The sequence below is a fragment of the Tauraco erythrolophus genome, chromosome 4 (assembly GCF_009769465.1).
Source record: "Tauraco erythrolophus isolate bTauEry1 chromosome 4, bTauEry1.pri, whole genome shotgun sequence".
Classification (NCBI taxonomy): Eukaryota; Metazoa; Chordata; class Aves; order Musophagiformes; family Musophagidae; genus Tauraco; species Tauraco erythrolophus.
In genome coordinates, this window is record NC_141468.1 from 7,926,451 (window position 1) to 7,941,713 (window position 15,263).

A 15,263-nucleotide genomic window follows, 5' to 3' on the forward strand; every position below is an offset into this window, starting at 1 on the left:
GCCCCAGTCCCACAATGCACCGGGCGCGCCGGGCTCCCTCAGCGCCGCCTGAATAGAAATGCCGCCGCCGCGGCCGCCGCCGGGCACGGGGGGGTTAAACCTCCCCCCCCTCCTCCCCGTTCCGCGCCGCGCTCCCCGCCCCCTCCCCTTCGGCGGCCGCCCGCGCGCAGGGCTCTCCCCCTCCCCCCCCCGGCGCGTTCCCGCGCGGGCGGCGGTGGCGCGCGCCCCGTTGCAGCGCGACTTGTTGCAACCCGCCCCCCCCATCTCTCCCCCCACACACCCCGCCGTGGCCGTGCACGCGTGGGGCGCCGGCGCAAGTTGCGCCGCACCCCCGGGAGCGCAGCGCTCCGCGCGGGCGCGCTTTGCGCGCAACACGCCGCGCGAAACGGGGTGCAGCTGGTTGGGGGGCGGGCGGGGGGGTGGCTGCTGCCCGCTGCGTGGGTGGGCGGAGGGGCGAACGGCGCGGTGTGGCTACGCGAACCGGCGCTGCGGGGCGAGTGTTGCGCTGCGCTACGGGCGGGGGGCGAGTCCCGCTGGCGGGAGTCCGCGTAGTGCCGAGGGGCGGTCCCGGTTTTTAACGGGGTTTAAAAGCAACCGCGGTCTGGCGAGGGCGGGACACGCGGAGCGGTTCGTTTCCTCGAGTCCTTCTGGCGTCCCACCCCGCGGGGCGCCTCGCGCGGGTGGGCAGCGGTAGCTCCCGGGGTGGAGAAACCCCTCCGTCCGAATTCAGCGTTTCCTCTGCAAAGCGCAAGTCTCGCTGTGGAATTAACTGCTCCAGGATGTCCTTGACTATCCAAAGTGGTGGGTTTGGGAGCATTTCGGAGAGGGAAATGTAGCCGGAGCTGAGGAGACCCTGCAGTCTCCATGGCCCACGTGAGAGACACCCACAGCCCTCCAGCACCGCTGGCTTTTGCCCAGAAACTGGACAAAAAGTCACATTCGATCCATGTTACACCCAGAAGCTGGGCAAGAAGGAAACCAAGAGGGTCAGGTAGACTGGACGGTGGGCAAAATTGGGCCGACGTTACATTTTTCTGGACGCAGAGCCAAGACGATGGCCCCGGGGAGCCAGAGGAGCCCTCAGGTGGTATCTCCGAGGGTCCCTGTTGGTGTGTGGCCCATGGAGTGTGGCAGTGACCACAGCAGGCGTGCCGCTACCTGGCTGGGTGTGTCAGCTGGTGACTTTTTTTCCCTAAAATCTGGGTTGGAGCATGCTTTGAAAAACATGTAGTCTTGTTTTCTAGCAGGTGGTGATGGGTTCAACACAGCCCCTGCAAGCTGCGCAGTGTTGAAGTACCCACACAGCCAGGACATCGCTCCTTGTCCCAGCGCGTTTGCCTAAGTCAACCCTTTTCCATCAGAGGTTTGCAAAGCATCCCATTTTTTCTTATGTGTTTCATGTATAAATCACTGGAATCTGACCTATCTTTAACGAGCCTGATTTCCAGTGTTTCTGTTTGCTTTTCTACCTAAGAGTGGTTTGTGTGCATCTAAAGCCCTTTTTCCCAACCAAATCGAATGACTTTCACTTAAACTTGTTTTGCTTTACATGCGAGACAAGTTTTCCCCGGAAAGGAGGAGATTTCAGTGTTGTGGATAGCACAGGGCCCCATTTTACGTAGCTGAATAGATAAAAAAAGGCAATTCACTTCTTGTAATTTGCAACTAAGTACCTAATTAAGTAATTGCCTGTTAATTCCAAGACTGCCTTTTGTGCAACCATCTTTGAAAAAGTTGTGCCTAAAAACATGCAGAAAGAAGAAATTAAAATGTTGCTTTTCTTGCCTGATTTTAATTACTCTTTTTATCTCTGAGCGAATGTAGCGCGTTCTTGGACCGTGGTGCAGAGGACCAGAGGTGCACCGGATCTCCTGGTGCCAAGCACCTTTAGGAAGTCACTAATATTGTTTGTATAATTCATTGATTTTCAGGCTCCTCCACATTGCTCTCTTAAAGCATTTCAAGCTCGACACACAGAAGTTGTTTATCCAGGAGCAGCCATGGCACGTTTGACTGATGGTTTTGACTAGAGATGAGTCGAGGAAGTGCTGCCCACTGTCGTGACCTGGAATTTGAACTCTTCTTCCTCCCTCCTTTTGGAGGGAGAGGGGGTGGAAGATCTCGGGATCTTCTGATTGCCATCGATCCGAGCTGATTTGCTGAGCATTGGCTTTGTATCGTGTCTGCGTGCTCCTTGATAGATTATTTCAATCTGGAAAAAAAAACCCCGTAAGTTTCCTGAGAGGTGATAATCGGATGCTGAGATGTAACGTTTCTCCAGCTTTTAGCCATCGCCTCTATGACCAGCACCTCATTAAAAAAAAAAATAAAAAATCATGAAACATAAGGAAAATCATGAGATAAAAGAAAAAATGAACATTGCTGATTTTTAAGCCCTTAGGCTTAAAACTTAGGTTTTTTCCTTTTTGATTTCTTTGGAGGGGTGGGGGAACTGAATCACATTTTCATTTTTTTTCCCACAGCCATGAGGCTAGACAGTTATTTCTTTAATATAGGAAAAGAAATAAATACATTGAGATTTCCGAGTGTTAGCATGACCAAAGAAATCTCGAATACATGGAAACTGATGCCAAGGTGGTCCAGGTCTAGTGACGCTGCTCTGTGTCCTGCATTACGTGCGGGGGTGGGAGGGAGGTACCTGCCTTGTGAGTGCCATGCCAAGGGCTGCCCCCTGTCCCTCTCCATGTTTTCTGGGGGTGGGATGGTCACATCTGAAGACACACATGTGGGAAATGGTCTCCAGGAAGGAAAACACATGTAAGGATATCCATGCAGCCTGCCAGTACCGGTACGGATGTGACCCTCTTGAGTAGAAACTAAACAGGACCAAGGTATGGAGGTGGGCACTGTGCATTATTGACTGCCCAGTTAATTAAAAGTACACTTCTTGGTGTGGGCAATGGTGGAGCATCCTCAGGTGGATCTGCACATGTATCCCAGTGGATGTGTGCACCAGTCCTTCCTGTCTGTGCTGGGATGAGTCTTTGCATGGGCAAGCAGCGGGCAGGAAAGCGGCTTTGCCAGCAAAGCAAACCGAGAAGGAGCAGCGAGCCACATCTCTGCTGAAACTGCAGGTCACTGTTGCTGTACCCAGCATGTACATACCCCATAATACTTCTGCTGGGGCCTCATGTTTAAAATAGTTCCCACACAGGAGGACATGCGGGATCAGCAAGGGAATCCCATGCATGCAGGGAAACATCCTTTTGGTGTAGGATCATAAGCAAAACCCTAAAAGAGCAGTGATGGATCCAGCAGCCCTGGGGAGAGCCTGCACTGCTGGAACCACCTGCTTCATATAACATTTTCTTGGAGTTAAAAAATTATCAAATGGCTTTTTTCTTTTTTTTTTTTTTTTTTTTCCTCCCTTCAAAGGCTTTATCACCGTCTCGTGTGCAAAATCTCCAGCAGAAATTCCATGCTCTGGAGAGATTTGGTCCGACGCCATGAGAACAATCTGCTCTGCACACCTTGGGAAGTGCAAAAAGGAAAACGAGAAGAAGCTAAAGAGCCCTCTGTGCTGCAGCCCCTGGGTGTTCCCCGGTTGCTCCGTCACATCAAAGCCAGCTGCCTCCTGTGCCGACACAAGGACACGACAGATGTCTTTAACCTTTACAGGTGCGGGGCCTCCATTTCTTCAGCCTTTTTTCCTTAGATGATTCGGAGCATGCATTATTAGCAGCTCAGATTTCTTTGGCCAAAGGGCATTGTTGTACATACATCCAGATTAAATCTAAGCAATATTTCAGATCTATGTAGACTTCTGACTTGGTTCTGCATCTCTGGCGTTTACAAAACCATCAGTGTTTCAACTCTGCCTGTTCTGTTTCTTAAATGTCAGCAGAAACTTTTTTTTTTTTAAATAAAACAATGCAGCCTCCCCCTGCAATGTTTGTAACCAAGAAACTGCGGCATCACAAGAGCAGGAGAAAATATCGCTGATTAAAACCAGGGTAAGAAATGACAGCGAAAGTGATTTCTTTTTTTTCCTCATTGCAGAATTCCCAATGAAGTAGCTGGTAAAATGGGACCAGCCAGTTCAGCCCCGCTTGCGCTGAATACTGGGTTTAATGCACTGAAACCACTTCCACTGGCATGTGGGGTTGGTCATATGCTTAAACATATGCGTTTACTTCACATCTACAGACCTGGGACCTCATGTGTTAAACAATCTCCTTGTTTAACAACAATTGCAATTGGAATGCAATTGCTGTGTTTTTTTGATACAAAAACTTCAACTTTGTTGTCAGAATTTAATTTCTCGTGTTGTAAAACCCATCTCACAGCATAGCAAGTTTGACAAAGCAAAGTAGGTTTGTGCTCTCATTGGCTTTTCTTGCCTTATTTTTATCATCTTCCTGCGTCTCATTAATACACAAGTGGTATTAAATAATAATGATGCCAGTAGTGGCCTCTGCTCTGCCTCAGTGTTTTCTCCTTTTTGCTTTGAGGAGCAGATGTTCTCTGTCTTTGTTTTCAGTTGCCAAACGGGGACTTTGCCCCTTTAACCTTTGATAAAGTGCTTTAATAGTCCCTGACGTGAGATTTTATCAAAAGCCTTGACAAAAGCCAAATAAACGATACCCGCCCAGCAGCTTTTATTAAATGTTTCCATCGTGTTTTACAACAGTTTAAGGAAGTGCAGCTTCCTCTGTGTTTTTGCAGGCTGTGTTTATCCGGTGCTCCCTTCACCCGGCTGCCTTCTCCTCAGCCCCGATGGGCTCGGGCTGGGCTGAACCCCCTTGTCCCTGCACCCAGATGAGCATCTACTGTGGATGGAGCATGGAGGGGTCCCATCTGGGGCTCTGCAGACTTGGGTGCTGCTCCACTGCCAGTCCCTAACCAAGAAAAACCCATAACTGGTCAAATGGGGGTGATGCTGCCTATGAATGGTGAACAGGGTCTGACCGGTCTCACCTGGACCCCATTTTCCAACAACTGCTGATACAAGATGGGCAGTGCAGTGCGTGCTTGGGTGCTGCTGAGGTCTTGTTCTCCTCTTGCCGTGTACCTGGCCAGGGGCCACCAGCTGCTTTTGCACCAGCAGTTATTAACATCGTTGGGCTTTAAAGCAACTCTAACCTTTCCTATAAAGAGACCCCTTCACAATGCCCATCTCTTCGTTGTCCCTTTTGCAGTCTTTCATACCTTGTTTCTGCACTCAGCCACCCCAAAAGCCCCAAGGGAGCATTCACCTCCCAGTTTCTGTTTATTTATAAACCTTTCATCTGTTTATTTGCCCGGGCATCAACGTGGCTCATATGAAGAGCCATCAGCCCTGGGCTTGGCTGGTGAAGGCTCTCCCTCGGGTGGGCAGGCTCAGCAGCAACTTGGGTGGAAGCATGCCTGGCTCCGGGAAGCCTCGTGGCAATTTGGGAAGGTGGCACTTTGCAGCTGAGACATGCCTGCGTGCTCTCCCATGGCCTCTTGCAGGAGCCACTTGCAGCGTTAGGAGTGGCTTCTGCTGAATCCCTCTCAGCCTTATCCATACCTATCCAAAATTGCATTAGACTTGGTATTCCCACTTCTGCCCTTCCTGTCTCGACCTGTTTGACATTCTTGTCGTGTCACACCTGGGGAACGTTTTATCAACCCCTCCTGTTTTTGCCAGGCTGGGCAGCAGATGCTGCAGAGCTGCTCTTCATTATTGGCCATTTGGTCACCACATGGAAAATCAAAGAAGTGCACAGGGCTGGGTGATGCAGCAGCTTCTGCCACACTCCCTGCAGCGCCGCTGCCCAGCCAATGTGTGAGCCACCTCCTTTCCCCTCTGGCCCCAAAATTTCACCCATGCCAATGACGTTGTGGGCAAGCCTTGCATCTTGCATTGCCTGCTGGCATGTTCCTTGTGTCCTTCACCCTCTGCAGGGCTTCGTTTCCCCAAGCCGTGTCCCACCACGCTGGGGAGCCTGGGCATCCCCACAAATTTGCCATCCTCCCCTACCAAAAAATGTTTGACCGGGGCATGTCCTGTGGAGAGTTTGCTGGAGCAGCAGTCGCTCCTGGCATGTGGACAGCACCGGCACGACCCTGTTATCACCATCTCGGGGCTGCTCCAGCCCACATACCCCGTGCTTTTCTGCACCGAGACCCTTTCCAAAGCTTGAGCCTATAAATAATCCAGGAGCCTCGCCTCCTGCCCAGCTTCACGCACCACTAACCCGCTTTGTTTCACAAAGGTCTGTGTGATCCTGCCAGCCAGACCTGCAGCCAACCGATATGGGCTCCCTTGGGATGAGCCTCGAACGCTGACTTCCCGAATTACCGTCTGGAGCGATGGGTGCAGCCGAGCTGAGCCAACGATTCTATTCCAGCTGCTGGCACTCACCGAAACATCTGCCTTGCCTGCTTTGGGCTTGTCGATGGAGCTGTGAACAGCTCCCGGCGCATTGTTTGGTAATATAAATTGAGTTCCTCTGAGCTGGAACCACCTGCTTCAGATAATTTATTTGGCAAGGAATCTTCTTACTTACTCTCCCTCCAGGATTTTTCTGTCTCCCACCACTGCCAGCCCTACCCAGTAGCTGTGGGAGGTTGGTACTGATGAGTGAGAGGTTAGGCAGATCCATGGGGGAAATGCTGTCCTGCTGCCAGGTCGCAGCAGAAAGCAAACATGCTGTTTAATTCATATAATCATAGAATCACAGACTTTGGGTTGGATTGGAAGGGACCTTTAAAGTTCATCTAGTCCAACTGCCCTGCTATGGGCAGGCACACCGTCCACTAGATCAGGTTGCTCAAAGCCTCGTCCAGTCTGACGTTGAACACTTCCAATAGGGCATCTGCAGCTTCTCTGGGCAACCTATTCCTGTGTCCCACCACCCTCATCATAAAAAACTTCTTCCTTATGTCTGACCTAAACCTACCCCCTTTCAGCTCAAAAGACCTCTCAGACCTCCCAGCAGGACTGATGCAGAAGGGCTGGGCTCATCCACAGGAGTTTGTCAAAGTCCCATTGAGATGGAGGTGTGATCCTCTCCTCTCCCTCTCCTTTCCCTCTCCTCTCCCTCTCCTCTCCCACCGATGGGCTGTTTTCCAGGTGCTGGGCACTCATTGATGCTGAACTGAGGCCAGTCGGATGCGTGAGCAAAGAAGAAAGCAACTCCCTGGGCAAACACATGGCTGTTGCAAGGAGCAAAACAACCAGAGCAACCTGGCCTGCTTTGCCTGCTGGAAACCTGGGGGGTGGTGATGGGTGCTGCTGCCTCCAGCTTCCTTTTTTCCTCCGTAGGGTGACATGCAGCCCTCCAGGTCTGTCCCTGCCTCTGCTCCTTCTGCCCTAGCAGCACCCGTGACATGAGATTCTAATTAGGATCCATTCAACACCATCCGTGAAACACTGGAAGAGGTTGCCCAGAGAAGTTGGGGCTGCCCCATCCCTGGAAGTGGGAGTTGGAACTAGATGATCTTTAAGGTCTCTTCCAACCCAAACTGTTCTATGACTCTATGATTCTGTGATTCTATGGTTCTATGAAACGCATCTGAATTGTTGCCTGCCAAAGCACAGCTGAATCCCACCCTGGGCTTGTGTCACCTGGGCACCCAAAACTTGAGCTAATAGGGAAAAGCATTTTATACACCCAATTCCTCCATTGAGAAATAGGTGTAACGTCAGCAAAGTGCTCTCAGGGCTGCAGGTCAAGTGGACTGGAAGAGGCCACGTGTGCTCAGTGCAACCACTGGTCTCCACAGGGATCGCTGCCGTGCAACGGCGTATTTTTCCCTTTGCATTCAGAAAAGCCAAAATAAACCCAAGCAAAACCCCTAAGCTGGGGTTTGGTGATTTGCTCTCCTTGAGGGGATGACTGTGAGTGTGTTGCCATAACAATCTCACAGCAGAGTGATCTGGAGGAACCTGAACATCGCTCTTGCATCCAGTCCAGCTAGCTGGGGGGAAGCGAGGTTTGCTGAGCCGAGCCCGCAGGTAACGACTCCCTCGAGAAACTCCTGGAAAGCCCCTGATTTACATGCAGTGAGAGGTGAAAAAGCTGTTTCATGGGGACAATCGAGATCGGTGGAGCTGCCAGGAGGTGAGACTCCTCCAGGGGATCTGGACCTCCCACCATGCTGGGACATGGTGGTGGATGGAGGAGGGTGTTGGGGCTCCCCGCAGCCTCCGCACCCCCAAATGCAGCCCTGCACTCAGCAGGAATGCGCGGCAGTGGTGGGAAGTGCTGTAACACGGTGGTCCACATCCTCCTAAATGGCTTTTTTCCAGCATTTAAAAGAAAAAAACCCCACCAAAACACAAGGAAAGCAACGATCGTGCCGTTAAACCTTCCCCTTTCTCCATTTCCTTCTCATCCCCTGCAGCCCACTGTCCTCCCTCTCTCCCTCTGCAGCCAATTCCAAGTGTATTTTCCCAGGATTTGTACTCAGGAGTGGCATTAAGTAAACTCTCCATCAGCAACATCCGCCTTTGCAGGACCTCACGCTCAGGCAGTGGGACAAGCCCGTGGAAAGGGGCGCATGCTCAGGGCAGCATGGGGGTCCCTGGGGAGACACGTCTCTCCGGGTAAAGTATTTTCCCGTGCAGATGGAAAAGCAAAGCCCACGTAGCAGCAGGCGCTGGGTGCGGATGGGCAGCACTTGGAAAAAGCAGCAAAACAAACCCCAGCCATCAACCCCAGCAACGGCTGCTTTGATTTCCAGAAATGCAATTAACACCCGCCCTGATGCAACTCCGCGCTGGAGAGAGCGAACCAGCGGGAAAGAGCCGCTCTTCCCAAATGCAAAGCGTTGCCCCAAGCCCTGTCTGCTGCTTGCTCGAGTGATGCCTGCGGAGCCCAGGGAGCCACTGCAGAGCCAAGTCTGACTGTTGTTTTTAACTCAGTTGTTTGATTTAATCCAAGCTGTAGAGCCAACCCTTGCTGTGACTAATATTCTTATCACTGTCCATATGTCTGCGGGGTAACTAATGGGTCAGGGAACAGACGTGGGCTCCAAAAAAATGGGTGGTTTATTTGGTTGGTTTAATCCAGGTGGATCTGCAAAAGCTGGTGTGAACATCAGAAGGTGAGGAGTGGGTGTGAGATGGGTGGACTGGAGCGGAGAAATGCAGGGGGCTGCTGGCAGGTCTGCTTCTGTCACTTAAACTGCCACCAAACATCAGCCTCGTTCACCTCCTGGCGCTCAGCAGATTGCGCCAGGGACAGAGCCATGAACCCAACCCAGTCCTCCCAGTTTGGGCAAAGACCACAGGCACTGCAACAGCTCTTGCTCATAGAATCGTAGAATGGTTTGGGTTGGAAGGGACCTTTAAAGGTCATCTAGTCCAAACCCACTGCAATGAGCAGGGACATCTTCAGTTAGATCAGGTTGCTCAAAGCCCCATCCAACCTGACTTTGAATGCTTCCAGGGGTGGGGCATCTACCACCTCCCTGGGCAACCTGTGCCAGTGTTTCACCACCCTCACTGTAAAAAATTTCTTCCTTATATCTGTAGTCTATCACGCCTAAGGTGATCTTGGTGATGCATAACACAGGCAGGTCAGGGTGGCCCTGCACAGCTGGTGGTGCCATCTTGGTGTTTCACCCCAGCATCCCACCCAGGGAGACCATTGACACAACTGGGACAGGCGGGGTTTGCTCCAAGGGAGCTCCAATTCCTCGCTGCTAGGAGACCCCTGCAAATGTTCATGACATAGAATCCAAATATCCTTGCTGAGTGAATCGACTGCTGTTAGAAGCAAAAATAATATTTTCGAGGTGAACAGGCAATGATATTCCAGCGAGTTATAGACCAAGGAGACAGAGTTCGTGGTAGAAAATTGCTTTTAAGTTCAGTCATTTAAGATACCCGAGATAGTTTTGCTTCTAAAACTTCCCCAGTGTGAGCAAGAATCACCTCGCCCACCCACACTCACTAAATATTTAGTCATTTTTAACAAGTTAAACAAAGCCCTTTGATTGGATTTATGCTAATGGCTCCTCCGTAGGCATTTCTGATTCATTTACATTTCATTTCAAAATTGCCTGTGTACATTGCTGCGTCTCACCAGCACCATTAGCAGATAAAAGGAACAAGTAACGGGTCACAGGCGCCACAAGATGGCAATAGTTGAAGAGCAATTTGTTTCTGGAGGAAAAGATCTGGGGTTCACCAGCAAACCATCCCTGGAAGGGCTCGGAGCTGCCTGTGCATTAACCTTCACACTTGCAGAGGGGTTTGCTTTGGATGAATGCAACGTTGTTTGCGCACAGGGAGAGTGGGTTCATCTTCCTCCCCCCGGAGACAGGGACGGAGAAGATGTGAGAATCGTTCAAGGTCGGCCCAGCAGTGCTCTGCCTCCTGGTTTCGCAGAGCAAAACTTGCAGCGTGGATCAGAGGCGGATTGCACCCTCGGAGATGGAGCCTCTGAGTCCTGGCTATGGGTGCAAAGATTGGGTTTTCCTGAGTCTGAGACTCTTGGGTGGGTGGCAGCTGGGCTGTGAGTTCCCTGAGTTTGCAGCACCCAGTGCTTCTGCCTGCAGCTCCTCTGGAGGACAGGGATATCATGGATAAGGCAAGCAGAAGGTGTCCACCATCCTCACCGCAGGTCCATCACATCTGCAGGTCCAGTTTCAGGCTGGGCTTTTCCCTGTCATCCCAAAGGGGCGTCCCCTCTGCTGCTGGGAGGGATGGGGAAAGGAAGAAGGTCACCACAGAGCAATAGATGGAAATAAAAACCAAGGGAGAGGAGACACAGCCTGGGGAAGAGGGAAGTCCTCACTGCCCGGCCCTGGCCACGGGGCTGGATGGAGACCCCAGGGATGACACCCTACTGGGATGGGTGCTGGGAGCCTGCAGGTGAGTGACCTGTGGCCAAGGCAGGAGTCTCCACTGCTCTAAGGCTCCTCCAAGGGAACATTAAATGAACGATGGGGGATGATCCATCATGCTCAGAGAAGGGCAGCGAAGGAACCACACAGGAGCTCGTTGCTGTAATAAATGCTAAATGCAAAATCTATGTTAATGCACTGGGGTTTGGCACACTTTATGCTCTCCAGCTGATGAAGCCGGGAAGGTGATGCCCTTATGGGCAGAGGAGCCAGGAAAAGGAGGAGGTCTTGCAGCAGCACCCAAAACTCCACCTCCATGGGATGCAGCACATCTACTACTGTGTCCTGGCTCCTGGGGTGTCCAGGTAAATTTTACACAAGAAGAGGATGTTTCTAACCCTGAGGCAAACCCTTTTCCCCCCAGGACATCCAGCCCAGGTCTGGCCCTTGGCTCTCCCCACGGCATCAGCCTCACAAGGGCAGGGTGGATGGAAGGGTAGGAAGCGGATACCCTGGTGATGCTGCCAGCATCAGCCTGGCAACTCACGCTCCAGGGAGGTGGAGGTCTGCGGGCTTTGGGGCCCGAGCCATCACCAGAAAAAAATAGTCAAGAAGCCCAAGGGTGGATGGTATCATCATTCTCACCAGCCGAAAATGAGGTCGGATGCTGGGGGCAGGACCTGCCAACCCCACGCAGCAGTGGCGGGAGGCAGAGATGTGGCAGCGGGAAGAGCTGGGATCCAAGTGCATGGACAGGAGCTCAGGAGAAGGACAACCAGCTGGGACAGGAGGTCCAGCTAAGAGCAGAGCAGTTTACACACATCCCCTGTGCCGCAGTGAATGGAGACATGAGATACAGTCGGTGAATCCCGAAATCTCTCAGGATTAAATGATTACATTAATCTTTGCTTTCTCTAAGCCGCGGTAACGCAATAGCCACATGCTGGTTCCAGTCCAGATCCCTCTGTGCTGACTTCACGGTGACTCGTCGGGGAGTTGACATGGGCTCACAGCGTCCTGACACAATGGATGTCCCCCTCATTCCCCCTCATACCCCCTCATCCCCCTCCATCCTACCCTCACTTTGACCTGGTGCCTCCGTGGCGGTGCTGGACATGGGGTGAAAGCAGAGCAGGGATGCTGTGGGGTGGGAGCATTGCTGCCAATGAGGTTTTTTTCACTTGCCAGAGTGTGAGACCACCTCCCAGTGTGCACGTGCTGTCCATATGATGGTTTGCTGAAGCATGCTGGGGCAGGGAAGGTCCTTGAGGCCACCTGAGTACCAGTAGATGGCAGAGCTACATGGGTTGGCCTTTTCCATCCACCCTAAGCTGTCCAGGCATCACCTGAAGATGACATTTCTCCCAGAAACACTGGTGATGGACATGACCAGGAGACATCTCTGGCCACAGTGGTGGTTGCCACCCCAAGATGGCCCCACAGGCAGGCTCTGGTAGGAGCCACAGGCCACCATGATCGTCCAACCTGTGATGGCTCTTGCTGGGCAGAGGTAGATGAAGGTCTTCACCCCCTGTCAGGTGGTAGCTTTGGGTGCAACCATGGTGGTGTGAAAGCTTTAATGAAAAGTTACACTGGGATGAGCTGCACGGGAGAGCAACCATCAGTGGACCATTCCTCTCCCCAGACTTTCAGGAAGGATTATGGACCAGTTTGGCAACTTTTGGGCCCAGGGTCCAGCTAACGGTGTGCTACCTGCCACACCAGTTCGTATCCTTGACAGAGCTCCCTCCAAAGGGTCGCACAGGGCAAGGGTGAGACGAAGCAGTTCCTTCTTGGCCTTGGCCCAATGTTTCCATCCACAGGCCCCTGCTCACCTCCTGCAGCCACTCCCGATGGCTAAATTTGCTCTCCGAGAGATGCTGTTGCTATTTGGCAATCTATCTCCTGCAGTGAGGTCTTCCAGGGCTGGAGCGACACAAGGTCAGCTTGAGACACGCTTGGACACCCTGTGAGGACTCCTCCTGAGAGTAATTTTGAGGTAAAACAGCTCTTCTGAAGGCAGCTGCTGGAAAGGTCAGATGGATGCTTCATGGAGCAATCCTGGTGCCTGCATCTGCCCAAGGGAGCAAGAGGAGCAAAGGGAGAACGTGGGTCATGAAACGTGGCCTCTTCTCTTACCACCATCCTTCTGGTCAACGATTACTTGAAATTACAAGCTGGAATTATGTCTTTGATCCTGATTAGCTGCCTCGGTCATCCTGATTCCTCTGTACCTCTGAGGATCTGGGTGGAGGAAGGAGCCAGCACAGAAACACAAGCAGTGTGCCTCCCCAATTTCCAAATTCCCCAAGTATCAGCTATTTTCTGCCCCCGTTAGCAGTCAAGCATAACAACATACGCATGGAGGGGAGGAGAAAAAGCTGACAAAATTATTTCATTTTTTTTTAAAAGCCCAGAATCAATGTTTACACACTGGAGCTAAATTATTTATACACATAATGTTATAGGTTTCACATCGGTGGCTTTTATTAGCGTTCGGTGGATGAGAAATCATACCTGACCTACTTGTACAGACGCCTCTCGCACCTCTCCGAGATGACAGCATGGTCGGGAAGCAGTGAAGGCATTCGCCCCAGCCGGGCCGTGGGGATGCTCGAGCAGCGGGAGGGCCAGCGGAGGGAGAAAGATGTCTCGGCATTTCCTACAAGATATTTTTCTACTTCAGATTTGGGGGAGAATGTGCACAAGGGGTTTATTTTTGCGAAGTCTTGCAAAATCCTGGTACATCTGACTCCCTAGGAGGATACGGCAGTGGCGGAGGGTGTCTGCTGTCGGTGTCATGGGTTTTTCCTGGGACCGTGCCCCCTCCCTTCCCCAATGAAGGAGGAATGTCTTCCCCAGCGAGGCATCACGACCTCAGCACAGGGAGATTTTTGAGGGGAGAAGGGTTCACTCCAGGAGTGGTGGCCACATCAGGACCATCCATCCCCAAACCACTCTGGCGTGACGGTGTGTGTTTCCCCCGACAGACTCAGCCAGCCGCTTCTAAACCAACATGTCACAGGCACTTGAGATGACTTTCTTCTCGTCTCGCAATTAATGCATTTTTTATAAAGCCCAGGCTCCAGTTTCCTTTCATGTTACCAGGAGGATATCCTTTTCCCTCTAGAGCTTCAGAAGGATTTTTTTTCACCCAAAGGATTACTCTCTAGTGTCCTGTGCGCAGGACAGAGGGATGCACTGGCCGAACGGCCCGGCCAGGATGCTGGAGCTTGGCTGGAGCCCACACGCGGGTGCTGGCGACGGCGCTTGCTCCATCCCGAAGCCATTTCAACAGGTGAAACTGCAAACTTGCCACAACACTCGCTGGTGGCTTTGGAGCACAGATGAGATGTAGCACCTTGCAGACTCTGGTGCACAGCAGATGCTCCTAATTGTATCTTAGAGACAGGCATGCAACTTAACGTTGCAAATAATGGCATATTAACCTGCCCCCAATTTAAAAAAAAATCAAGCCAAATAAAGCCACATGAGATGACTTGAGGTGCAGAGCAGGTTAGGGAAAACACTTGTTGATGGATTTGGTCCATCAAGCTGGAGGATCACTGACTGTGAATGATGAGTTGCATTCAGCTCTGAAGCAAATTTGTGGGCACATGGAGGGCACAGGCAAACCAAATCCCTGCTGACATTGACAGGCTGGAGGAGTGGGCCCATGTGAACCTCTTGAGGTTCAACAAGGCAAAATGCAAGGTCCTGCACATGGGTCAGGCAGTCCCCAGTATCAATACAGGCTGGGGGATGAACGGATTGAGAGCAGCCCAGAGAAGGAATTGAGGATAATGGTGATCTTATAGCAGTCTTCCAGTACCTAAAGGGGACCTACAGGAAACATGGAGAGGGACTTTTGACAAGAGTGTGTAGTGATAGGACAAGGGGCAATGGCTTTAAACTGAAAGAGGGCAGAATTCAATTAGATCTAAGGAAGAAATTTTTTACAATGAGGGTAATGAAGCACTGGAACATGTTGCCCAGAGAAGTTGTGGATGCCCCATCCCTGGAGGTGTTCAAGGCCAGGTTGGACGAGGATTTGATGAACATGGTCTAGTGGAAGGTGTCCCTGCCCATGACAGGGGGTTGCAACTAGATGATCTTTGAGGTCCTTTCCAGCCCAAACCAGTCTGTGACTGACGGTTTAGGTGCTCTTGCAATACTCCATACTCCCCAACGCAGAGGGACTGTGCCAAGTCCCACCATGTCACACAGATACAGGACGTGCATCAGGCTTCAGCCAACCCCTGCAGCCAGCGACGCGTAAAGGACACTCTCGCTAGACTTTTCACCAGCCGTGTACCCCTGGCGCTCCTTATATAAAGCAGAAAAGGTGTGGCAAATGCTCTTTCACTTCACTGGCTCCTTGTAGTTGATGGAAGATTACCAGAAACATGTTTTTGCAGGAAATATTTTGTGAGGCTAAACAACACTTGAGGAGGGTGTGATAATAAATTACCAAGCATAGA